The sequence below is a fragment of the Halichoeres trimaculatus genome, unplaced genomic scaffold (assembly GCF_033239565.1).
Source record: "Halichoeres trimaculatus isolate MK-OKI-2021-1 unplaced genomic scaffold, fHalTri1.1 fHalTri1_scaffold_11, whole genome shotgun sequence".
NCBI classification, from domain to species: domain Eukaryota; kingdom Metazoa; phylum Chordata; class Actinopteri; order Labriformes; family Labridae; genus Halichoeres; species Halichoeres trimaculatus.
Genome location: NW_027437189.1, coordinates 2,055,570 through 2,067,339, shown reverse-complemented (window position 1 = coordinate 2,067,339; position 11,770 = coordinate 2,055,570). Strand labels below are relative to the sequence as shown.

At 40.9% G+C, this 11,770-nt stretch overlaps 1 protein-coding gene across 5 annotated transcripts in view; it reads left to right on the top strand.

Annotated features, from left to right (window-relative positions):
* The first annotated feature begins 3,577 nt into the window (after positions 1-3,577).
* Positions 3,578-11,770, top strand: part of LOC141798930 (IQ motif and SEC7 domain-containing protein 1-like) — a 194,098-nt gene continuing 185,905 nt past the window's right edge. For 3 of the 5 annotated variants that reach the window (XM_074680884.1, XM_074680882.1, XM_074680881.1), the window contains exon 1: positions 10,814-11,362. The gene's annotated coding sequence lies outside the window, so the exon portion shown is untranslated. Of the gene's footprint in view, positions 3,694-10,813; positions 11,363-11,770 lie in introns of those variants that run through there. The other 2 variants (XM_074680885.1, XM_074680883.1) reach the window with 1 other exon arrangement.

The following is an 11,770-nucleotide window of genomic DNA, read 5'->3' as shown; positions in this document are numbered from 1 at the left end:
TTAAATTACTTTTCTGTAAAATAACTGTAAAATACTTTAGCTTCTTTTTTTACAGTGTTGTTCTTTAAGTGCTGTATTTAAAATAGCCTGATTTTACTGTTAAAACTGGTCAAATTAAAGTACAGGGCAAAATTAGCTAAAAGCTAAGATGTCCTATGTTGTCCACAGGGGGCAGCAGAGTTAGCACCTGAAAGAACATTTTCACCTGAGCTTTAAAGAAAGATTTAAAGAGGCCTGAGGATATAAAAACTGATTCTTCAGAGCCAGAGATATGGTTATTCTGTGTCCTGACTTCCTGCTCAGCTCTGAGGTGTAGATGAAAGTTTTAGCGTTAGCCGCTAACTTCAGCCGCAGCTGGCTCTGGCTCTCTGACCTGGTTCAGTTTGTGCTCGCTAACAGCAGGTGTCTGCTGACCCAGAGGACAGACTATAAATGCTCGGAGGGGAGGCTGCAGCTCCTTTTTAAGTCTCATTTCTCTTTCTTCCTGGCTCTTTTTACAGCTCTCCAGCTGCTGCGAGCTGTTGTGAGCTTTTATTGATTATCTGTGCAGAAATATTCCATCTAATCAGTTTCCACAGAGCGAGTGGGAGGGAGCCGGAGAACAGCAGAGAGAGTGGAGGAGGAAGACGAGGGTTATGGAAAGAAAAGATCCAAAGATAGAAACAAGAGGAGAGAAATGAGAGTGACTGTAATAATACTGCAGCTGCTCCAGCTCTCAGCGAAGCGTCACGGCGTCCTTATTCATCAGAGCCGTTTATCTGAGTGAGTCAACGCTGGTCTTCACTCAGGGAGGGTTTCTGATCAGAGACGTTTGTAGAGAGCTCAGGTAAAACTTCAGCTGCGTGATGAAGAAAATATCAAACTCAGGAGTCACTCAAACACTTTTCACGCAACAATTACTCTGTAAACTACAGGTGAAACTGCTGTCAGGTATAAACACAAACTTTAATGGATGACTGTGAGAAATAAACAGATTACAGTGAATCACTGTGGTTGGATCTGACAGTATTCTGCTGTAGTAATTCAAAATACAGGGATTTCTTTTGTTTTTGTGTTTGTGTTTTGCTGTATTAATTCAAAACTTCAAAACAGAGTATAATTATATATATTTGAAAAGGCCAGGATGTAGCTGCAATAATTCCCCCCCCCCAATTAATTAAAAAGCACAGTATTTTTCTGTTATGAGAAAACAGTTTTTTTTAATTAGCTTCAGTCTATTCCTTAACTTATTAAAAAATGTGAAAAAAAAAAAATTCACAAATATGTACATTCATTTAAAATACTCCAAAAAATAAACAAATACACAAAAATAATAAACAATATTTATTATTATTTTTATTATTGATAACAATAATAATAACTATAATAATAATTATAATAATAATAAGACTCAAAAAGACAGTATCTTGCTATATCTTTTTTTTTATAAAAACATTTCATCTTGCAAAGTAATTAAAAACTGTATCCTGCTTTAATAAGTTAAAAAATGTTTCTCACACAAACCATCCAAATTGAAGAGTTAAAAAAATTCAAAACAACAGTTTGTTGCTGTACTTTTTAAAAATGTATTGTGCTGTAAAAATCTTTTAAAAAAACTTACTAAAAAGAAAAAAGTATCTTACAATAAAAATAGAAAATACCATATTTTGCCATAATAATAATGATAATTATCAAAGACACAATATCTTACAATAATGATTTAAAAAAACTGTATCCTATTCAAAAAAATAAAATAAAATAAAATAAAATAGATATCATACATAGAAAATACATTCATTTAAAACAGTATTTTCCTGTAATAATTCAGATTTTTTTTTCAGTTTTTAGTTCAGAACCTCTCATCCTCCTCTTCCTCATCATCATCATCATCATCATCATCATCATCATCATCATCATGTATTGATCATAAATGTCAGTCTGAGCCGTTTCCACACGGTTCCTCTGTCACATCTGATGTGTGAAGACCGTCTGAGCCTCCTTCTCTTCCAATGGGCTCCAAAATGGCGGACGGTGGGTTCTAGTTTCATGGTGTGACATCATCTTAGCGCGCCTGTTCAAATGTCAGAGAAGAAACTGGAGCAGCTGGACACAGAGCCCCTTCACCTCCTCTCCTCTGCTCCTCTCTGGCCTCCTCCTTCTCCTCTGGTTCAGGATTTGTGTCCTCCTGCCTCCTCTCTGCTCCTGGTTGCCTCCGTCCTTTTCTGACCTCCTCTCTGGCCTCCTCTCTCCCTCTCCTTTATTCTCAGCTTGTGTTGGAAACTGAGGAGGGATAACACCAGGGAGGTGAAGATGTAGGTGGAGGAGAAACTGAGGAGGAGGAGGAGGAGGAGGGGAAGGAGCAGAAATATGAGGAACTGGAGGTGGAGGGACAGCAGGTGGGTGAGGAGGGGGGAGGAAAGAGGGAGGGAGGAGGAAGTTAGGGGGAGAAAAGGAGGAGGAGGAGGTGTGCTGCAGGTGCAGTGACAGGAGTGAATGTAAGATGCTGATTAACAGCCATCAAAGATCACAAGAAGAAACGGAGGTCTCACTCTGCTGCTTTTTTCAGCTCCCTAAAAACATAGACCTTCAGTTTCTTGTAGTTTAATCATCCTGTTTTTTTTTCTGGGTAAAACTTTTTAATTTTTTCTTTGTCATGCATTTTTTTTGTATTTCCTGTTTGCACTTTCACTTTGTTGCTGTTATTGTGTAATGGGTTTTCTGTTCTGTTACAAAGTAAAAGTAAAATATTTTCTTCTTTTCTTTTTTAGGGTTTTCTTTTTCGGGGGGGGGGGGGGGGGGGTTAAGGGTTTTCTTTTTTATATATTTTTTGAGTTCTCTTTTTTTATGGTTTTCTTTTTTTCTTTTTCCAGGGTTTCCTTTTTTTCTAGGTTTTCTTTTTTTCTTTTTTTTAAGGTTTTCTTTTTCAAGGATTAGGGTTTTCTTTTTTTTAGGGTTTTTTAGGGCCTTTTATCTTTTTTATAGGGTTTTCTTTTTTCTTTGTTCTTTTTTTAGGGTTTTCTTTTTCTTTCTTTTTCTTTTTTTTCACGGAGAATCCCAACTTTTAGGTCATATAAAAAAGCTGTTGCTGAGACCAGAGTGGTTTTATGTGACAGGTGGGAGCTAATGGATGTCTGGGTTTTTATTATTATTATTATTATTATTATTATTATTATTATTATTATATTATTATTTTCTATATTTATTTCCTTTAAAGATTTCATCCCAGAAATGTGAGCTCTTGCTTTTTTAGTCAGCAAAATTTGAGAATTTTATTTATTTATTTATTTATTTATTTGCTGATATGTTAGCACAGATTTTTTTAGTTATGGGCTTTTGTTGTTTTGTAGCCAATCCTGGGATTAAACAAACATCAAAAAAAAAACATTAAAAACAAAACACTAGAGTCAGAAAATGGATAAACCAGTATCCCTTCCCTTAAAATCTGTGCAGTTTAACAGCAACATATTTGGGTAAAACCTGAATTAAGAAACCCTGATCAGACTCCAGCCTGAGTTCACAGAGAGACTCGTTTTAGGACCTGACAGAAAATGCGGTGTTTGTAAAACCCACAGAGTGAGAGGTCTTGTGCAGCATAGAGGATCTTTGGAGCCGTCTGCAGCCACAGCTCCCAGCAGCCTCCCGGTGACAGAGCCAGTGTGTGATGGGATTATTTTCACCTCCCGGCAGAGGACGGAGGACAAACCCGGAACAGAGGTGAGTGACTGTCACACCTTTCCATCAAGATCTCTGTTCCTGCACGATGTGTGTGTGTGTGTGTGTGTGTGTGAGTGTGTGTGACACCGAGTGTAAATGTGTGTGTGTTGGTGTGTGTGTGTGCTCTGGCTGAATGTCCGCAGAAAGCAGCGTCAGTGTAAAAAAAAAAAACTTCCTTTCTCTGGAGTTAAAACCTGCGCGTGGCACCAAACCTGCTCCGGTTGATGTGAAGGTGTCTCGCGCTGTGGTTGTTAATTAGCGCGTGTGGTTAATTGGTTTTCATGTCACATAACGCGGGAGCAGTGCGGACGGAAAGAGACCCAAACCCCTCATCATGGATCCCCACAGCTCGCTGGTGGACTCTCTGAGACCGGGCTGCGGGTTGTTGTCTGTGATCGGTTTCTGATCGGCGATCGGGAATCGATCGGTGATATTTGGAGCAGGTCGTAGCTCAGATGGAGGCCTGCTGCAGCTTCTGTCAGGTTCTCTCTGATGTGTGATTCATGTGAAGAGCTCAGATTAATCTGCTGATGAACTGTGTGCTGCACTGTGAACATATGAGTGAGGAAAACCTGAGTTTATAGGATTCTTTAACGACCTACAGACTGTTACATGTCTGAATTTAACCCCGAGCTGCCTCTTCATGTTCAAACACCTCCATCCTAAACTCACGCACAGGGCCGTGCACAGACTTTCTGAAGGGCAGGGGCAAAAAGAGAGAAAAGGCACAGTCAGTCGTATTTTAACCAGCCCAGAGGGTGATCCTGTGTATTTGTTCCACCCAAGAGGACAAATGAGTGTGTTTACCAACCAGGAGGGCACTTTGGGGAGCGCTTTGTCTCATGAAAGGTCACTGTAGCCACCTTTTGCCCCCAAAGAGGGCACTTCAGCACACATGTGACTTTAAGAGGATAGTTTAGGAAGCATTTTGGCTCCAAAGAGTAACATTTGTGCCTGTTTTGTTTCCAAGAGGACAGTGCAAAGTGTGTCTGGACTAGGGCTGCAACTAACAATTAATTTAGTAATTGATTACTCTGACGATTATATTTAAGATTAATTGATTAATCAATTAATCGATGAATCAGAAAAAAAGGACGAAAATGCATGATACCAAAAACCGCTAAACCAAACATGCCTTGTCATTTTAGTTGAGTTCTATTGTTTTCTTAATGATATAAACAAAGAAAAAACATGTCTGACCATAATTAAACTGACCAGATGCTAAAGTTATAAAATATAAAAAGTGATATGAATGTTTTGTCACTTAAAGAATCAACAGAAAATATCTTTCTATGTCATCAGATTAAGACCTTAGTGGACCAAAAAGGCAAATAAATAAAAATGTGTCCACCATCTTTTCACCTGCAGGTCAAACAGTTCACCCCCTCTGCCCTACCACTATCTGTAGCAGCTAACGCTAATGCTAATGTTGGTTTGATGAACTCCTGGTGGTTTTCAAACGGATCAAAGAGAGAACATGCATTACACCACATGTAAAGGAGAGTATGTGGGATGTTGTAGCTCCTCCCCCTCGCTGTGAGCTCGTGGCTCATCATCGATGATCCCAACATGTTTGAGTTTTAAGAGCTGGATCATTGCAGTCGTACTGACGTGTCAGTTAACACGCTGTGTGCTTTTACTCGGCGTGAAATTCTCCCAAACTCTGGAGTTTTTGGACGAACAGCTTCTCCGCCACGCTGATCTGTTTACATGTGACGCATACGACCCACAGACTGTATAAAACATGGACGTAGTCTGGCCGACGTCACCCGTCTGTTTCTGAAACGGAAAATGAAACAGATCAGCTATAGCAGCCATATTGGAAGTGGCAAAGGCTTCACCAACAGCCATAGGGCGCCTGTCGGTCACGTGACCCTCAGCTGTGCCTCTTATTGGGGGAGCTCGCGATCTTAATATCCTCTGAACGACCGCGTTAGAAAAAATTCACCCCCGTACAGTGGGTGCTGTTAGTAAAATTAGCGACTCAGACAGGAGACGTTTTTTGAACCAGGCTGTAAATAGGTTAATTTCTGATTTGAAAACAGCTTTTTTTTGGCTTGGTGTGTTTGTGACTTCCTGTACTTCCAGAGTCAGCCTCAAGTGAACATTCCAGAAACAGCAGATTTTAGCTCTTCAGCATCGTCTCATATTCTCAGACCGGAGGTTGCCGCTTGATACAGCCCCACAGCCCATGTGATCTACACTCCAGTCCAGTAGGTGGCAGTAATGCACCTTCAGCTAGTTGCTAACCGCTAAATAATCCAACAAAAAGGAAGAAGACAAATAAACTGAAGAGAAACTAATACAGTGATGACGCAGCACAGTGCATTGATTATCAAAAAAACATTTTTGACACTTTTACCATTCGATTCTATCGCGTTTTTGTTGCAGCCCTAGTTCCAGTAGGATTCTTTAGAGAGAGTTTTGTGCCCCAAAGAAGACACTAACCTTGTATATTGGACCTAAAGAGGGAACTTTAGCATGTTAGCATTAGGGGTGCACAGATCATAATTATCTGGCCGATCACTGATTCGGGCCGCTACCGGTTTTGTTTTTGATTTTTTTACTCCCTGTGAAACAGCCAAATCTTTATGTTAGCATGATTTTACTCCAAAAAGAATACTTTTAGTTTTTTTTACTATGAAAGCGGTACTTTGGCGTGTACTTTTGGCACGTTTTCACCCTTAAAAGGGCAGTTTGATGTGTTTTGGCTTCAGGAAGGGCACTTTTTGAAAATTTTGGCTCCAAAGAGAGCAGTTTAGCGCATTTAGCTCCAAGGAGAGCTCTTTGTTTTGCTTTCCCTCTGAAGAAGGTCATATTGCGTGCGCTTCAGCCCAAAAAGAGAAGTTTGAGCATATCTTTGAATTAGTGCTGCCAGGCGATTAAAAAAATTAATCTAATTAATTACAGGATTTGTAATTAATTAATCTAATTAATCGCATTTTAATCTCATATCTGCATAAGGTCCCAAAATAAAGAATTTGAATTCCAGGACATTAAAATTACATTAAAAACATTTAAAAATAAGGTGGGAATATATACAACACATTTTTAGGTACCCTGAGGCATAGGGAACAAATGAAAAAAGTTTTATGGTTCTATCTTAATAAAATCTACACAGTCCTGCACCTAAGATAAGCTGATTTGATTTTTAGGACGGTTTTTGCTTCTGTTCACATTTTTACTCGATGTGGACTCAATTTTCACTGCAATATGAACTTCTTTACTTCTATGAGGTCAGGAGAACCAGGGCTAAAGGCTAAAAACTGTGAGGAACTATGTACAAAACACTTAATTCAAGTCTTGGATCAAAGAAAAGTGAAGTTTTCTCAGTCTTACATGCTCTGAACACACAAACTGTTGCTGATTGGTGCAGAGCAGCCCCAAGCTGAGACATGACACCAGGAAGACGGAAGCAAATTTTCAAAGAATTCTTTAGATTTAAATACAGGACAAATATCGATCATTCAGGGCTTGTTTGATGCAGTACAGAGTGAAGAATTATCTGTTTTTACAGAATTGAGCAAACTGTTGATTTTCTGTAGATTTTCAAAAAGGACGTGTGAATAAACGAGATGTGGACGGCAGTCCCCTTAACATTGTTCTCTCTTCCCCCCGGTTCAAAGCATGTTGCAAGGTGTGATACATCCAGGGTCCGTCGGAAATTTGAAAATCTGACGAGAACACCACTTTTTTCATGTAGGACAAACTGTTTGTAAATGCTGGACATTTAAAGATAAGTGCGTCTTTGAACGCCTCACGGGTTTGGGATCCAGATTAATCTGCGTTAATTTTTATGACGCATTTATTTGCGTTGTAATTAATTAATCTAATTAACGCGTTAAAATGACAGCCCTAGTTTGAATACTTAGGTGCACATTTTGACCCCAAAGTGGCCACTTGAGCATGTTTTGGCTTCCAAGAGGGAAGTTTGCCTCCAAGAGAGCACTGTAGTGTTTGTTTTTCAACAATAGGGCCATGATGCCAGGGGCAGCGACCCCCCCTGCCCCCCCTCTGTGCACACCACTGCTCATACATCATTTATAAATCTCTGAAATCCTGTAGTTTTACTCTAACCTGCATTCTTTCTACAAATAGGAAATCTTAACCACCTGTGTTTAGATTTGACTTTGTTGAGCTTGTAAAATGAATCATGATCAGAAAAATCCGAACTCATCAAAAATTAAAGCTCTCATTAAGCAAATTGCCTCTTTATGAGTCATTTATATCCATAATTCATTCATCATCATCATCATCCAGCAGGGCGGCTCAAGCTGCTTTCATTATTAATGTTCTCATGTGAACATCCAGATAATGTCAGGGATCGCTCATAAACGTGTTTATATTTAATTTAGTTTGTGGTTAGAGCTGGGTTAACCACAGGCTGCAGATTTTTGTCCCTCTGGTGCCCCCGTAGAGTCTCTTCATTGTTTACTTTATCTGCCTCTTTAAGCTTCCCTCTCCACGAACCCCCTTCGCTCTGATTGGCCAGCCCATGTCATGAAGATCTGGTGAAATCTTTAGATCAGAGAGTTTTGAACATGTAGAGGGTTGAAAATCTGCACATGCTCAGTCCGAACATCCAGGATTGTTACATTATATCTATATTTAATAACATGAAGGAGCAGAATACCCCCTCTTTAACGCAGAGCCACCGGGTGTTCCACCTGAATATCAAACCATATGAAACTCCTGGCGTCTCCTCCTCCTCTGGGAGCTCTCTTTAATAACACATGTTGTTTTTAGGTTTTAATCAAATCCTGTGCATATGTTTCTGTAGCTCTCAGTTTTATTTTATTATTAAAGAGGGACGTCCAGCCTCTGTGGACGTGGTGTACAGGTAGCATCCCTGGTTTTCTTTAATATAAAACGTGTTGTAGGCACCGCCTCCGTCTGTCTGAAGAACGAGCTGAAACCAAACTCAGACAGGAAAGCTGTGAGGTTATTAATCGACGATATCATTAGATCCAGCTAGTGGCAAACTCCAGCTTTAAAAATGTATAAAAGTGTATAACTGCAGTTCCTCATGCGTCCACTAGAGGCTGTCCACAGAAACCCACATGTTTTGTTTGGTGAAGTTTATCAGAGAGAAGAGAGATCCGAGTTTTTCTCTGCTGAAAATGATTTCTGTGATTAATTTTGTAGTGATGGTGGACACTGGAGCCTAACTGTCAGACAGAAAAAGGACAGAAGAGCAGAAGAAAGAGAAACAGGAGAGAGACAGAGCACGAGCTAAAGGATAAAACATGAGCTGAAGGCTAACACAGGAGCTTAAAGCCGAAACAGGAGCTAGAGGCTTAAACGTGAGCTAATGGTTAAAACACGAGCTAAAGGGTGAAACATGAACTAAAGGCTAAAACAGGAGATGAGGCTAAAACACAGGCTAAATGCTACAAACATAAGAAAAAGGCTAACACATAGACTGAAGGCTAAAAAAAACAACTTCAGAGCTCCAACAGGAGCTAAAGGAATATACACACGCTACATGCTATTACACAACTTACAGGCTAAAGCTCATGTTAAAGCCAACACACTTGTCAAAGGCTAAAACAGAGGCTAATGGCCAAAGAGGAGCTAACAGGCTAAAATATAACTTGAAGCCTAAAACACAAGCTAAAGGCTTGAAACATAATTGAAACGCTAAAACACAGGCTAATGGCTAAAAACATTATGATAAGGCTAAAAAATAGACTAAAGGCTAAAAAAAAAAAAACTTTAATGCTAAAACAAAAATTACAGGCTAAAACTCACACTATAGCCAAAACACAGGTTAAAGGCTAAAACAGGAGCTAAAGGCTGAAACACAACTTGAAGGCTAATACACAGGCTTAAGGCTTAAAACATAACTGCAATGTTAAAACACAAGCTAATGGCTGAAAACACAACAATAAGGCTTAAACACAGAGTAAGACTAAAAAAATAAATTAAATGCTAAATCACGGCCTGTATGCTAAAACATGGCTTAAAGACTGATACACGGGCTTTAGGCTAAAAATGTAATTTAAGACAAACATGGTCTAGTGGCTGAAATCATTGCTAAAAAGCTAAAACACAACTTAAAGGCTAAAACACAAGCTAATGGCTAAAAACATAACGATAAGGCTAAAACACAGGCTAAAGACTATAACGAAACTTAAAGGCTTAAGTACAGGCTAATGGCTAAAAATGTAACTAAATGGCTAAAAAATGGCCTAAAGGCTTGATTACAAGCTATAGGCTAAAACACAGGCTTAAGCCTTATAAACTGGCTAAAGGCTAAAAAATGAGCTAAAGGCTTATACATGGACCAAATGCTAAACACAAGCTAAATTCTGGAACATGAGCTAAAGGTTAAAACTCAGGTTAATATGTTTGTGCTAATGTAGCCTCCAAGTCTATCAATAAAATGAAGAGCCAGGTTACGTTAGCTCTGCTTGGTGAGGTTGGAGTTGGTAGATGAGCTCTGGTAGGACAGAACCAGGCAGTAAAGACAAACGTTAACCCTTCATTTCCTTTTGTTAACCCTTTCTTTTAGCCTTTTTTTTACATTTTTTTTCTTTTTTCACAGAGCTGTAGTGAGGCAGTTCTCCTCTGTGCAGATAGGTGGCGTCGTAACATGTGAGCGCTACGACGGTTCTTTATTTTCCTCCAGTTTCAGTTTTCTCCTCGTTTCACTGAAACTGGCTCATTCAGCGCAGCGTCGTTTTTATTGAAGCAAACGTCTTTCTGTGAAGTTTCAGGGAAGTCCTTCGTTTTGACCGCAACAGTCTCAAACACACACACACACACACACACACACACACACACACACACACACACACAAGCCTGACCCAGAGCACTGAGCCTGTCATCTTTAATTCTCTCTGCAGCGCGTCACCTGTGATATTTATCGCTGCTCTCCTGATGGAGGCCGCTCAGGATCACTCTGACGTCCGCTCGCAGCCTCCGGCGTCCCGTGTGCACGTGTGGCGTTTGTGCTCGTGCCGGTAAACGGGCAGAGACGTGATTCCCGCGTGACGGTGTGTCTTTTCACACACACACACACGCTCTGAATCCACCTCATCCATCCATCCATCCAGTCTGAGCTCAAACCCTCCCTCCCTCCCTTCCTCCCTCCCTCCTTTCCTCCTCCTCCTTCTACGGCAGAACAGCGGAGGAGAAAAAACTAATATTTCACCAGCGATAATAACCGAAGCAGCATCCGTTCACACGCACGCCGCACCGAGAGGAGAGAGGAGAGGAGAGAGGAGAGGGATCATCAGCGCTGCAGCAGAGGATCGCTCGGCTGTCAGACGCAGAGGAATGATAATTAGAAAGAGATTGACTCGGCAACAAGAAGGAAAAGAGGAAGAAAAAGGAGGAGGAGGAGGAGGAGGAGAGGAGCCGGGCCTGCTGCAGAGAGGCAGCAGAGGAGGTCTGGAGAAGGAGGGATGAAACGCTGAGAATCTGATGAAGGAGGAGAAGAAGAGGAGAGGACATTCGCTTCGTTTGTGAATCTTTTTAATCGGAGGGAGATGATGGTGACAGCAGCAGCAGGAGCAGCAGGAGCAGCAGGAGCAGCAGCAGCGGAGGAGGAGATGGAGGGATGAGCAGGGATCAATAATCCTCCCTCCTCCTTCCTCCTCCTTCTTCTTCTTCCTCCACCTCCACCTTCATCCCTCCATCACCTCTGCAGGAGCCGCTGAAACCTGTGAGACTCCGCTGCCTGTTTTTTTTATTCCTGACGCTTTTTTTCTGGATGCTGCATCGTGTGTGTGTCTGTGTGTGTGTGTGTGTGTGTGTGTGTGTGTGTGTGTGTGTGTGTGTGTGTGTGTGTGTGTGTGTGTGTGTGTGTGTGTGTCATGTGTGTGTGACTGTGGGCTATGTAGGCCATGAGGAGTGCTGGTGTGTGTGTGCATGTGTGTGAACTCTTTCTGCATGCATACAGAACGTGTGTATTATGAGCATGAGCTGCACCGTGTGTGTGTGTGTGTGTGACACATGTAGCCTGTGTGTGTGTGTGTGTGTGTGTGTGTGTGTGTGTGTGTGTGTGTGTGTGTGTGTGTGTGTGTTGCAGATGAGTTAAACTCCTCTGGTTGGAGAATAAAACCCGAACAGT